Consider the following 13,381-nt stretch of genomic DNA (forward strand, 5'->3'; position numbering starts at 1 on the left):
GCTGAAGGCTTGGTCTCCAACTTGCTGCTGTCTGGAGGAGGTGGAGAACTTAGGAGGTGGGGCCTAGGAGCTGAGAAGTGCAGCTCAGTCCTAGAGCACTTGCCTCGCATGTGGAGGCCTTGGGTCCCCAGCACCACAGACTAGGCAGGGCTGAGGGGGCGTAGTGAGAGTCTTTAGGTCCCGGGGGTGTGTCCTGCAAAGGGCAAGATTGAATGCTGGGCAATTTCTGTCTCCTTCACACCTGGCCATGAGGTGAACAGCCCTCCTCTCCCACCACTCCCTCATGATCTTCTGAGTATCCCAAAGCAACAAAGTCAGTTAGTTGTGGACTGAAACCTTCAAAACCATGAGCTAAAAGGGAAAAAAAAAAAACAAAACTTTTCCCATTACAAGCCAATTATCTGAGGTTGTTTTTCCTTACACAGTGTAAGGAAACTGACTAACACAGTCAGAGACTTTAATCAAAACCCAGTCCTTACCCCATCTCTCTTAAGGCTCTTTGAACGTATCTGTAGGACTTTGGCCTTTCTGAGTTTTGAAACCACCAGATCGCACCAGGCGTTACCCCTCATCCCACCACTACACACACACACATGCGCACACACACACACACACACACACACACACAAGCTATAGCAAATAATCATAGAAGAGCAGTAGGCCAACAGATGTGATGAAAGGTAATTATTAGTACCTTCATTTTAACACTTGTATTGACAAATCAGCTTTTATTTTGTAATTGGAGTTAGGGCTGCAGGGTCTAGTCAGTAATGTCTTTCACTTCCCTTCTTGATTTTGAAACCAATGACATGTAGGAGTCAGGTACATGAATGTCAATATCAGCTTGGTTGCTAGGAAAAAAGAAAGGAAATATAACTTACATATACAGCCGCAGGGAACTTCCTGATACCGTCCCTTGAAATGAATTTGTATTACTCCTTATCAGCCAAGATTCCCGTGTCTGATGTCTCCACAAAATGAAAAGTAGCTCAGAATGGACCCTCACAGCAGACAGGTATGTCTCAAACAGGGGTGGGAGGGTCTGGAGGAAGAATATTCAGTTTTACTCTGAACTCACTGTCAAAAAAAAGAGTTCTCACTTCCTTTCATGGGGAGAAGTGGGTAAAGAACGCCCAGAGAAGCCAGAAATGTTTTGACGAAAGTTCTTTAACATAGACATATCAGACTAAGACACGGCAAGGTCTCACTGCATAGCTCAGGCTGCCCTGGAACTCACCATCCTCCTGCCTCAGCCTTCCCAGTGCTGGGATTACAGGTTTATACCACCACATCTGGCTATGACTATTTTTCAAATGAAGAATTCCCCCACCACACACACACACACACACACACACACACACACACACACACACACCACGCATGCATGCACACTGAATCAGCCATTGCTACACCAATCTTCAAGCCAAGGGACTGAAGCACCATTATTGTCTGAGACGTGCTCAAGGAGTTACGAGTTGAAAAGACAGATACGCTAAGGAGACCAAGGTCTGGCAGAAAGGAAAGGGGAAGCAAACGGAGGTTTGGTAGGCAGGCAGCTGTGTTTGTTTTGCCGCACCAGGCATTTGTTTCAGTGCGGATGACTTTGAAGAGCCAGTCTCCTTCTATCTCTGTTTTCTCATCTCTGAACCTCAGTTTCCTCATCTGCCTTCTGCACCGTGCAAAGCTGGTGTGATGACCACAGAGATAACACATCTACCCTCCATGCTGGTATATAAACTTTGCATGGGGCGGAATGGTGCTCAGCACAGGAGCTCTCTCTTCTGTACCACCACCAAGATGTGGCTGTGACAGCTGTGTGCCGGGGTTGGCACAGCTGAAGTAGGAAATGCTTGTGGCCTGGAAACTGGAAGGATTTTATCATTGGGGTCAGAAATCCTCCTTTACTTCCAGATAGACCGAAAACATGCAAACAAAAATGAAAACATATTAGGCCCACGGATGTATGAAAAGGTGTTCAACGTCACTGATCATCAAGAAAATGAAAAACCACAATGAAATACCTCGCACACCCGTTAGCTCTTGTTGAGCAGTGAAATGTACCCGACACAGAGTAGATACTTAGCACTTATTTTTTGCCTAAGTATATATTGATTTATTGTGTATGACAATCTTGGCCTTAACTGGGGCCCACAGGGGTAAAAGTAAGTAACCTAAAGCCACACAACTGGTTAAGTAGATAAAATAGAGCAAAACCAGCTGTATGACTCATGCCCCTATTTTTTTAGACTTTAAAACAATAATTAACATTTTTTTATTTTAAAGAAAATAAAAGTAAACAATAAAAACAATGGTCTAAATTTTCAAAACAAGATTGGAGGAAAGTATGCAATGGATTAATTAACATTTATTAAGCACATGTTACATGAGAGTACTTTACACATGCTATTCTCATTCAGTGTCAACCCTATAAAATGGGTAGTATTATCCCTGCTCAACACATGAGAAATCTGAAGCCAGAGAGGATAAGATACTTGGCCAGAGTCGCACAGCTGGTGAGTGACAGAGGTGGGATAAAATTAGAGAAGGCTTGACTCAAAAACACTCACTCCTTCCAGTTTGCTATGAAAAAGATAAATGCATCCTAGAACCACAGAATCTATATCTCCTGTCTTGAAAATGAAATGAAATATTAAACTTCCAGCACTTGGAGACCGTGTCTTACACAACTGGGGTACAAAATCGGTGAGTAGGAAACTTGGCACGTGGGTGCCTGGAAGTGGTAGATGTTTGAAGCCTCTGGGGGGGTGGCCTCTGAATATAAAGAAACTGAAAAGATTTGGTGGGAGAGTCCTGATTCCTGATTGGCTGAGGCATGAAGGTGCAAGAAGGTGGAAGAGTAGGTCCATTAGAGACTAACCTCGGGGCAGAGAGTGCTGATACTGGGTCCTAGCCCTGGGACAGCTCCTTAACTGGGGTGCCTTGGGAAATGGTTTAGCCTCTTTGAGCTTTAAATTCCTCACTATGAGATGGAGGCAATTCTAGTGCCTCTGACGCCATGGAGATGGTCCCTATATTGCTCTTATGGTTGTTATCATCCCTGTTTCTACCACAGTATGCAGTACCCAGGCCTTGGAAGGGGGTCTGTGCTGTTCAGACTTCATGATGCTCCTGCCCCTTGAAGCCTCCCCACAGCAGCTGCCTTGGCCTCTATGGTTTTCTTTGTTTTGTTTTGTTTTTTTATCATTTTGAGACAGGGTCTTGCTATGCAGTTCACCCTGGCCTTGAGCTCACTGTGTAGCCCAGGCTGGTCTTGAACTCACAACGATCCTCCTTCCTCAGCCCCCTGAGTGCTGGGATTATAGATGTGCGCCACCATGCCTGGCGGCCTGTATATTTTAAGGCAGCACTCTTCAAACTCCTTAACAAAAGGGACCTGCTGTCCCTGAAGCAAAGGAGGAAAGGAAGTGGCAAAGGATGGTCTGCCCACCTAAGGAAGCTTCCCCCAGGTCCTTCCCAGAATCTAGGAATCCCCCACTGCCCCTAACTCCCGGGCACTCACACTTGCACTGGCCCAGACCAGCCCAAGGCTGTACTCTGCCTAGTCACAAGGGTTGCATCTCTGACTGTAATCAGCAGCTGTTGGCTGCTGGTCCTGGCTATTAATACCATGACAGAAAGAGAGAACCTGTGAGCTCAGTCTGGTACTGGGATGCTGCTTCCTCCGCCACTGGGGTGGGGAGCAGAAGCTGGAGACAGCACAGGCACCAGAACGAACACAGGGCACTGGCTACCCAGAGGGATTTTCAGACTTTCAGGCTAAGAGCCCTCGCCCCTTGGCCTGCTTTGAGCCATAGCAGGCTTACTCACTGGGAGAAACAACTTCCTCTCCACAGCCAGTGCTCCCAGAAGCTTCTGGAATCAGCCTGTGAGCCTACACGAATTTAGTCATGGAACATTAGAGCTGGCAAAGCCTTTGGCCCAAGCATCCCGTTTTATAGGTGAAGAAACTGAGGCCCAGAGGGATGAAATGACTACCCTAGGAGGGCACTGTGAGTCAGGCAGGGCTGGGGCAGGCACACCTGGACACAAAGAGTGAGCCTGGGGCTTTTTTGGGTTGTGCAAAACCGCATAGCCTGTCCCAGCCCTGTTTCCTAAAACAGGCTGAACCTCCTGATCCACACGGGGCTGTGACCCCAGCACACAGCAGGCCGCTTCGTGTGCCCACACCTCCGAAGGAAGACCTGCCAGAAACAGCGAGAGTTAAAATGACAGCAATGAAAAGTATACTTTGACATGGACGGATGTTCGCCCTGTGGTGTGAAATGACAAAGAAGCAAATTCCCCAAGCGGAATTTATCTTCCGGCTCCCTCTGGATAAGGAGCACCGTGTCCAGAAACAGACTGGATGAAAAAGAAAAAGTTTTTCTAGGGAGGCAGGAATATTGGGAGTGGGGGAGGCCCGTTGTTTTTCTTCTTTTCAGTTACCCACATTTTCTAAAGTTTCTACTTTGAGATTGTTCAAGTCAGAAATCACAATTTTAAAACAACCATTTGAAAAGAATACAAAATAAATAGGCAAGTGCCGGGGCCGCCGTCGCCCTCGCCCTGACAAGCTTGGCTTGCCACACACCCCAGGACAGGTTTGCCCATTGCACAAGGCAGGTGGTTTCCTTTCTGGTGAGGCCCGAGCAAGCTGAGACCTGAGGCGGCAGCCACGCTGCAGTTCTGCCGCGGCCTGGGAGCAACGGCTCCAGCCCAGTGCACTCCTGGGTCACCAGACCCCGGACTCACCACCAGCTCAGCTGACAAGGTGTCTGGCAGTTGGAGGCAGAAGCAACCAAGCCTGTGAGGTGGGATGTGGGGAAGAGAGAGAAAAGCCCAGATGGCCTTCTTAAGAAATCTCCCAGACTCGGTCACACCCTCCAGGAAACCTCACAGTCCAGTGTGATCTTTCAGACATGCACACCTGACATTTCGCTCCCACTTGCCCAGTGTGCTGCCAGAACCCTTGAGACCAACCCTCTGTACTGGGTTATCTTCCAAGAGCTAGCTGCCGTGTGGGAACCTCCCAGCCTTCTTGCTGACTCTAGTCTGGGTGCTAGAGTTTGGGTCTGAAAGGGCCCCCAGAGGCCCATGTGGTAAAGGCTTACTCTCAAATAAGGTGCTATGGAGAAGCGATGGAAACTTAGAGATGAATCTAGTGGGAGGTCTTTTGTCTACGGGGAGTGTGTCTTCAGAGGGGATAGTGCGACCCCGCACTCTTTCCCTTCCTCTTTTTGTGTGTCCCAGGTAGTTGGTGAAAGGTTTCCACTAGCATGCATCCCTGCTGAGATGTGTCATCTCCTCCACACTCAAAGAGCCTGAAAGCAATTAGTCCATCTAACCCTGACCAAACCCTCCAGAACTGAACCAAAATAAACCTCTCCTTCCCTCCCTCTGTCTTTCTCTGACAAGGTCTCATTACACAGCTCAAGCTGGCCTTGAATCTCCAATCTGTCTGCCTCAGCCTCCTAAATGCTGGGATTACAGGTGTGTGTCACCTCGCCTGGCTAACCCTTTCTGTTTGTAAGTCAGTTATCTCTGTTGTAACAGTAACAGGAAACTGACTAACATACTAGGGAATGGTGTGTCTTGTCATCAGTGCCACAGCGCTCAGAGGGTGTTTAGATAGAACCATTGCCCCATACCGGGCACATACCAGATTGTGACTATGTGCCTGCCCATGCTGTAGTGGGGATTTGTTTCCTGGAGCAACATGTCCCAAATGCTAGCTTGTTGATACTGCTTCCCTGAAGGTCCCTTATAGGAAATGCCATCATTATACATGGAAGGGGAAGCTTCTCCTGTCCCATAACAGTGGGTCACAAACTTCTTCACCTCTTCCCACATCCAAGGGCAGATGGGCTGAGGAACTGAGTCCTAGCTCTGCTTCTCACTAGTGTGTGTTCTCGTGCCAATGAGAACTGCCTGAGCCTCAGTTTCCCCCGGCCTTGTAAAATAAGTCTCAGCAGGGCGGGCATGATTAAATGAATCACACAATCAGCTCACGGATCAGCACAATTCAGCCACAAGGTATCTGGGTTGCTGCTTGCTTTTTGAACACTCCTCAAGCTAAGCATGGTATATATGTGTGTACGGTGCTAAGGATCAAACCTTAGCACTCAGACGGGGAATATAAGGACTCAGGCAGGGAATATAAGCAGCATAGTGCCTGCCTAGCAAGTGCGAGGTCATGAGTTAGATTCCTGGTACCAAAGAAAGAAAAAACCTAAGGACTCATGCATGCCAGGCAAGCACTCTAGTCACATGCCCAGCCTTGAATTTTGCATTCTAAAATGGTTGAAGAAAATCAGGAGAAGGTGACTACTTTACAATGCATTAAATATAATTTCATCTAATTCAAATTGTGGAGTCTGTAATAAAGTTTTACTGGAAAATAGCCATGCTTATTTGTTATATACAATATCATCTATGGCTGCTCTGGTGCTAGATTAACAGGCTGAGTAGTTACTATGGAGATCAGATGGCCCACACCATTAAGATATACAACATCTGACTCATTTGCTGACCCCTGGTCTGAATGGTTTGGCACATGGTAGAACGTTCACAAAAATAACTTTTCCTTTTCCTAGGTCCTTATCACTGTTCTCCAAGTCCTCTCTTCCAGGTATCATTTTGTCTTATCCATAAGAAAATGTCTTGACAAAAACTACCACTGCTCTGGGAAGGTAAGCAAGGAGGAGGCTCCCTCCACACTGTGATCATCAAACTTAAAGTTGGAAGATCAAGTTCAGGAGATCAGATCATCTTTCTACCACCAACTGGTTGTGTGACCTGAGGCACATCATTTCATCTCCTAAACCTCAATTTCCCTCCCTCTTAGAAGATGGGTAATGGTAATAGCTGATCTAATGTAGACATATCACTTGTTGTGTGCTAGACATTGTTCCGGTCACTTCCATCAGTAACATTTAATCACAGCCTTTTTTTGAGGTTAAATACTGTCACTGCTCTATTGATGGGCAAAGAAAGATGAGGCGTAGGGAGGGTGAAGGGGTTGTCCAGTTTCATAGCCAGAGTGGGTTCCATCTCAAGTCAGCAAAATCATTTTGGTTATTTAAATAAATACATTATATGGCCCTGCATATTCCATAGACCTACTGGGAGATGCAACTGATAGAAAGATTTGGAATGCTTTTTGAACTGACAAGTAAAAATCGTACCTATTTCTAGTGCACAACATATATACTATGAAATAGCTGAGTTAAGCTATTTAGCACATGCCTTACCTCACGTACTTTTGCTGTGTGTGATGAGAACTGTTAAAGTCTAGTCTCAGCAGTTCTCAAGCATGTGGTATATTGTTATTAACAGTAGTCACCATGTAAAATAGATCCCCTGTACTTATTCCTTCTAACTGAAATGTGTGTTGGTTGACTGTCTCTCTAGTACTTTCAGCCTGCAGTCTCAAGTAACCACCATTTTACTTTCTGCAAAGCTGAACTTTTTGTTATCATAGTGGGGAAAATGTATATTTAGAATTGGGCAGCTGGACTCCATTTATATAATCCCAATTTTGTTGGCAATATCCAATGCATCTCCATCAGGTGAGTTCAGGGTTTTTAGATTCCACTTATAAGGGAGAGCATGAGGTACTGGTGTTTCTGTGCCTGGTTTATTGATTTATTTCATTTAATGTAATGCTTATCCATATTTTTGCAAATGAAAATATTTCTTTTTTTAAGGTGGAGTTATATGCCATTGTATGTATCGTGATATTTTGTTTATCCATCCATCCACTGATAGACACTTAACTTGATTCTACACCTTGGTTATTGTAATACTGAACACGGGCATGTGAGTGACTCTTCAACGTACAGATTTCACATCCTTTAGGGACTTTAAAAATTCACTTTACAATGGTTTTACTTATTCACATAGATACACAATTATAATACAGTAAAGAATATGTCCAGTAGTAGGATTGCTGGATAATATGAAAGTTCTATTTTTCATTTGGGGGTGTCTATATTGTTTTTTAGGAATTCAAATAATTTTTAGTGACTTGTCAAATTCAATACCTATGTAAACTCATCTTGGAAGAAGAGAAAGAGATAAAGTTTCCACATCTCTCCCTACTGAATGAATTCTAGCATAGCAGCACCTGGGGACAAGACTTACTTAAAGAATTTCTATTTCCTTGATCTTTTGAGGGAAGAGATAAAAAAAAAAAAAAAAAAAAAAAACACCTGGTTCTCAAAGCCAAGTAGTGTCTTCTTAAGCACCGCTCTCAGTCAACCCATGACTGATAAACAGGAGTTCCCTTTCTCTCTATGTGGTCTGGAAGCTGGTAGCCACCTTCTCACCTTGGCTTCTGGCCTCCTCCCATCCACTGCTCCCTGCCCCATTTTGCTAAGATGGCTGATGATTTCCCACATTTCTCAGATGAGAGTGCTGCTCTCAGGGACAACTGGTCCCCAATTTAACTGCAGCCACAGGCTCCAAGTGGTTTCCTTGCTGAGCAGTCCTGAAATGGTGGCTAACTCCTGATATTGTCTTGGGAGACACCTGAGCACTCACTTCAGCCGGGCACACACTAACATTAGAAGAAACCTGAAATGGGTTATCCGCACCACCTCTGTCTGCTCTGTCCCCACTCTCCCATTACCCACAGGTGTTTCTCCTGTGCCACCACCCCTCAGGCTGGGTGAGACAGTTTTTTTAATAGAAATCTTTCCTACACCTCCCTCCAGCCCAGCATTCATCACGTCTTCCCCCGCCTTTCACTCCGTACATTCACACACAGATGATAATTACATGTGGAGGGTTGGGGCAGGCTCTGTCTTGCCTTTTTGCCTAATTGATCCACATGAGGATGTCATGCCCATGCTATGGGCTCCTTTGTGGCTGGGAGGGTGGAGAGCTGGCAGTAAAGACACAAAATGCACGACATTTGATTAATAGCTTACACTTGGAGGTTGAAATGCCTCTCACACAACCTAACCGTGGGACCTGAGACAAGTTCATTAACATTTCCGTGTCTCTGTTTTCTTATGAGCAAAATGGAAAGAGCACCTACTTCGTGGAGTTGTTATGAGGATTCAGTGTGCGGTGAGACTGTGATCGTGCCTGGCACAGAATAGGTGTTCAACAAACACAAGCTGTTACTTCCAGATGTGATCAAAACATGGGTGCATGCTTAAATTTTTAAAAAATTATTACAGTGAAAGCCATATTGCCATGAATCTCCTTCAGAATCCTCCCCCTCACTTCAAACACAATTATCCCATCATTCTTGCCATTTCCGGAACATTTCTGGAAGTCCTCTTTCTCGAATGTCTTTAGCTGCACTGTCATGGCCGTCTCAATGTCCTGAATTGAATCAAAACGTTTATCTTTCATTGCCAGCTTGACTTTCAAGAGAAACCAGAAGTTGCACAGTGCCAGATCCAGTGAATAACGTGGACGAGGACATATGACGTCTTTATGAGTCTGCCTTTCTGTTGCGTGGCACTCGGCAGCAGCGTTCATTGTACTTTTTATCACACCTTATAAAGACACACACAAAAGAGGACTACCAGAACTGCTTTGGAAAATGTCAGGAATGACAGGATAAGGGTGTTTAAAGCAAAGGGGAGTATTCTGGAGGGGATTAATGACAATATGTCTTTTACTGTAACAAATTTTTAAAAAATTTTTAAATATTCACCATATTTTTCGATCATCACTTTTAGCAGATACTTCAGCATAAGGAACCTCAAGAATATGATAACAGCTTTCCTCAAATGCCTCCACAGTGTCTTGTACCAGAGTGCATCGTTGATTTACCTCCACAGTGTCTTGTACCAGAGTGCATCGTTGATTTACCCAGTAGGTACTGAGAGCCTACCAAGAACCAGGAACTATGAGAATGAAAGAATCTCTCAGTTGAGGGAGGAGGTGAAAGGTGCATCCATAGATACTTACTTTGGAGCCAGGACCTGAGTCCTGGGGCTGTGGAAGAATCATCCAGCTCCTCTGTCCTCCAGTAAGTATGAGGCTATGGTGGTGGAGGGGGCCAGAAGCAGGAAGATCTGCTGAAGGAGATAAAGTTGCTTTGTGTCCGAAGACCTATTTAGACCCCCACAGGAAGACGGGCAGGAAGGACATTCCAGGCAGCTGGCACAGTGGTAAAAAGTCACAGTGCAGCATGAAGTTCCAACCCCGTGCCCGAGTCTGTGCCCTGACACTGTCTGTGAGGGAAACAAGGAAATGCCTTTCAGCATCAGACATTAAGACCATGGCTTCCCAAGACTGGGCAGCAGAGGAGAGGGAAACCCTGCAAAAGCCACAGCTCATAAAGAATGAAGGATAAGTTAAAGTGCTAGAAGGCCAAGCCAGGGTCTCTCCCACCCAGTGTGGTCCAGAGATTACATGAAAACCCAGCCCTGAGCCAAGACACTATTCTTGCAGGAAGGTCCAGCAAGAATTAAGAGCAAGAAAGGAGGGCTAGGCATGGGGTGCTGAGGCTGAGGCAGGAAGATTGCAAGTTTGAGGCCAGTACAGGCAGTATATCAAGATCCCATCTCAAGAAAAAAGAAAAAAAGGAGAGCAAGAAGGGATTATCACAAGGCCAGTCATCTAAAGCCCCACATGAAGGGAGGGAACCATGATGACTGATTAAGGAAAGAAAGAGAACTGTCCGGGGAGTTGCTGTCCTAGTAAGTCAAGGATGGAACTCATTTCTCAAGGCCCTAATGAAGGGAAAAACTATCACCATTTCCCCTTGCAAGAAATAAAAGCTATCAACCTCAAACACACTCAACCACTTTATCATTGACAAAGGAACCAAGCAGGTTCACTGGAGGAAAGATAGTCTCTTTCATAAATGGTGCTGGACAAAGACAAAGACTTCTATTTAAAACATAAAGAATTGAAAAATATCAGGCCTCCAAAATTCAAAGACGCAATCCAATAATAGGCATCTGAGATGAATACACACTTTTCAGATGAAGAAATACAAATGGCAAGTAAATACATGAAAAAGTGTTCAACATCATAGGTCATTTGAGAAATGCAAATTAAAACAACACTGAGATTCCATCTCACCCCAGCAAGAACGACTGCCATCAAGAAATCGGCCAATAGCAAATGCTGGCGGGGCTGTAGGGGAAAAGGAGCCCTTCTCCGCTGCTGGTGGTAATGTAGGTTGGTGCAACCACTGTGGAAATCAGTGTGGAGATTCCTCACAAAACTAGGATTAGAGGTCCCATTTGACCCAGCTATTCTTCTTCTGGGTAAATTCCCAGAAGAATTAAAAGTATACCACAGCTATATATGTGCACCCATGTTTATAGCAACACAGTTTGAAATAGCTAAATCTTGGAAACAACCCAAATGTCCATCAAATGAAGAATGGGTAAAAAATGATGTGGTTTTTTTAATATATATATAATGGAGTACCATTCAGCCATAAAGAAGCATAAACTAGAGACTTTTATAGGTAAATGGATGCAACTAAAGAGCACACTCATAAGTGAAATAAATCAGACCCACATGTGTAAACGCTGTATTGTCTCACGAATGTGAGAAGCTAAACAAGTAGATATGATCCAAAATGCACACTAGATGTTGGGAATGGAGAGGAAACTATTCAGAAGAAAAGAGAAACTAGGATGAGAGAAAAGACATAGGAAGGAAAGGAAAGGATATATATATAATGATAGTTTTACAGCTAGTTCTCTTAGTTCATTGAACAGAAAGGTTTGTGCTAACATTGTCTGGACAATATTTCTTGCCTATGTCTTGTACTCTGTACAAAGATAACAATTTGCAATGTATTCATTATTGTTGCTGCCCTCCTGACCTGCTTTGAACTTTTATTTTACTGGTTTTTTTTTTCTTTCTTAAAAAGAAAAAAGAAAGAGATACAAGCGATCTACTCTGACTCTTAGTTGAGACCATTTGTGGCTACTCTAATGCTGGAGACCAGAGCACCCTCTCCTTTTCCGGTGCTGCTTCTGACTGCAGCAAGGCTTTCGGCTCCCCCTGCACTGTGCAGTCACACTCGGGTATCCACACGGAGTAGGGGCTGGGCGAGATGTGACTCAGAGACTCAGATGCAGAAGGCGCAGGTCTTGGTCTAGTCTTTTTCTTTAACCAGCAGTATGAATTGCACAAGTTTCACTCTTTCTGGCCTCCATTTCCTTATCTGCACAATGGAATCGGCCAGTTGGTTTCCAACAGTTGCCATGGAGGAGCAAATATAGTGTGAAAAACACTGAGATGTTTCCACTGGGAATGGCGGTGTTATCTGACTTCTTTACTATATGCGACTTATCTGGGTTGGGGTCTCTTTGGTCTGTGTCACAGTCATGTGTTGACATCCAGGGCACATTCCTAGCATGTTTGAAGGTGATTCTTCCTGGAATGATTGGAAAGGGAGGAAATGATTTTCAGGCTTCGGTGGGTCTCTTTTACCTGCTCCAACCTTATGGTCCCCCACAGCCAGGGTGAGACTTGGTTCAGAGGTATGAAAGGAACCACTGGGCAATAGCAAAACGCAATTTGGTGCTCACTTCTTTTGTTTATTTTTACCCCTGAAGGAATCATAATTGTCTCACCAGGAGCCACTCGTCTTTCCTCTTGATTAATAATTGTCAAGTCTAGACCCCAAAAGCTCCATAACTCACCACTTCTGTATCCAGAGTAGACTCAGGACATGAGCTAGAAAGATATAAAGACAATGTTGAAATTCTGGAAAATATCTTACAGCTTCCTCTGGCACTTTACCATCTGTCCCTGCTCTTGCTCCTGCTTGGAATGTTGAGTTGGTTCCTGGAATTTTAAGGGCCATTTTGTAACCATGAGGACAGGAGCTTCATGTTATGGATGAGCAAAATTTCTGATGGCATCTTTGAGTGACCATATAACCGTGGACCACCTATGATACCTCCTGAAATATAAGATTCCTAATTGCGAAGTCATTATTTATATAGTGGAGAGGGTGCGGGTGGGAAAACAAAATCCATTATTTGTATCTAAGCATGGCAATAAGGAAACGTACCATTTCCTTCAGTGAAGACTAAGTCAGTGCCATTCTGGGCACCCTCTCTGCCCCATCAAAGGACATATCACTCTGTTACTGTGCTTGGGCATCTTCCCCACCAGGCTGCAAGCAAAGTCCATGGGTAACTGTGCATTTGTGCTGATTGCTATGGCACACCGAGACCACCAGACTTGCTGGCAAATATTGATTTTTGTGTGTGAATCAGGAACTGCGAAGTAGACCTTGAATTCTAATTTTCAAGCTATATCTAACTCTTTAATCTAGGATCCATGATCAGGCCAATTTTGAAATCTCTCTTGCCAGGCATGGTGGCGCACCTGTAATCCTAGCACTCGGGAGGCTGAGGCAGGAGGATGGTTGCAAGTTCGAGAC

The 13,381-nt window shown here is 44.8% G+C and overlaps 1 long non-coding RNA gene across 2 annotated transcripts; it reads right to left on the reverse strand.

Annotated features, from left to right (window-relative positions):
• Positions 1-706: 706 nt before the first annotated feature.
• LOC102012660 lies at positions 707-12,755 on the reverse strand. 2 transcript variants are annotated; one of them, XR_260856.2, is made up of 4 exons: positions 12,633-12,755; positions 12,277-12,364; positions 9,928-10,034; positions 707-851 (listed from the first exon to the last, which is right to left on the reverse strand). It is a non-coding gene; the product is annotated as an uncharacterized LOC102012660 (long non-coding RNA). The 2 variants fall into 2 exon arrangements; XR_260857.2 differs by lacking the exon at positions 12,277-12,364.
• Between the last annotated feature and the right edge of the window lie 626 nt (positions 12,756-13,381).

Source organism: Chinchilla lanigera, unplaced genomic scaffold (genome assembly GCF_000276665.1).
Source record: "Chinchilla lanigera isolate Chin_1 unplaced genomic scaffold, ChiLan1.0 scaffold00021, whole genome shotgun sequence".
Lineage (NCBI taxonomy): Eukaryota > Metazoa > Chordata > Mammalia > Rodentia > Chinchillidae > Chinchilla > Chinchilla lanigera.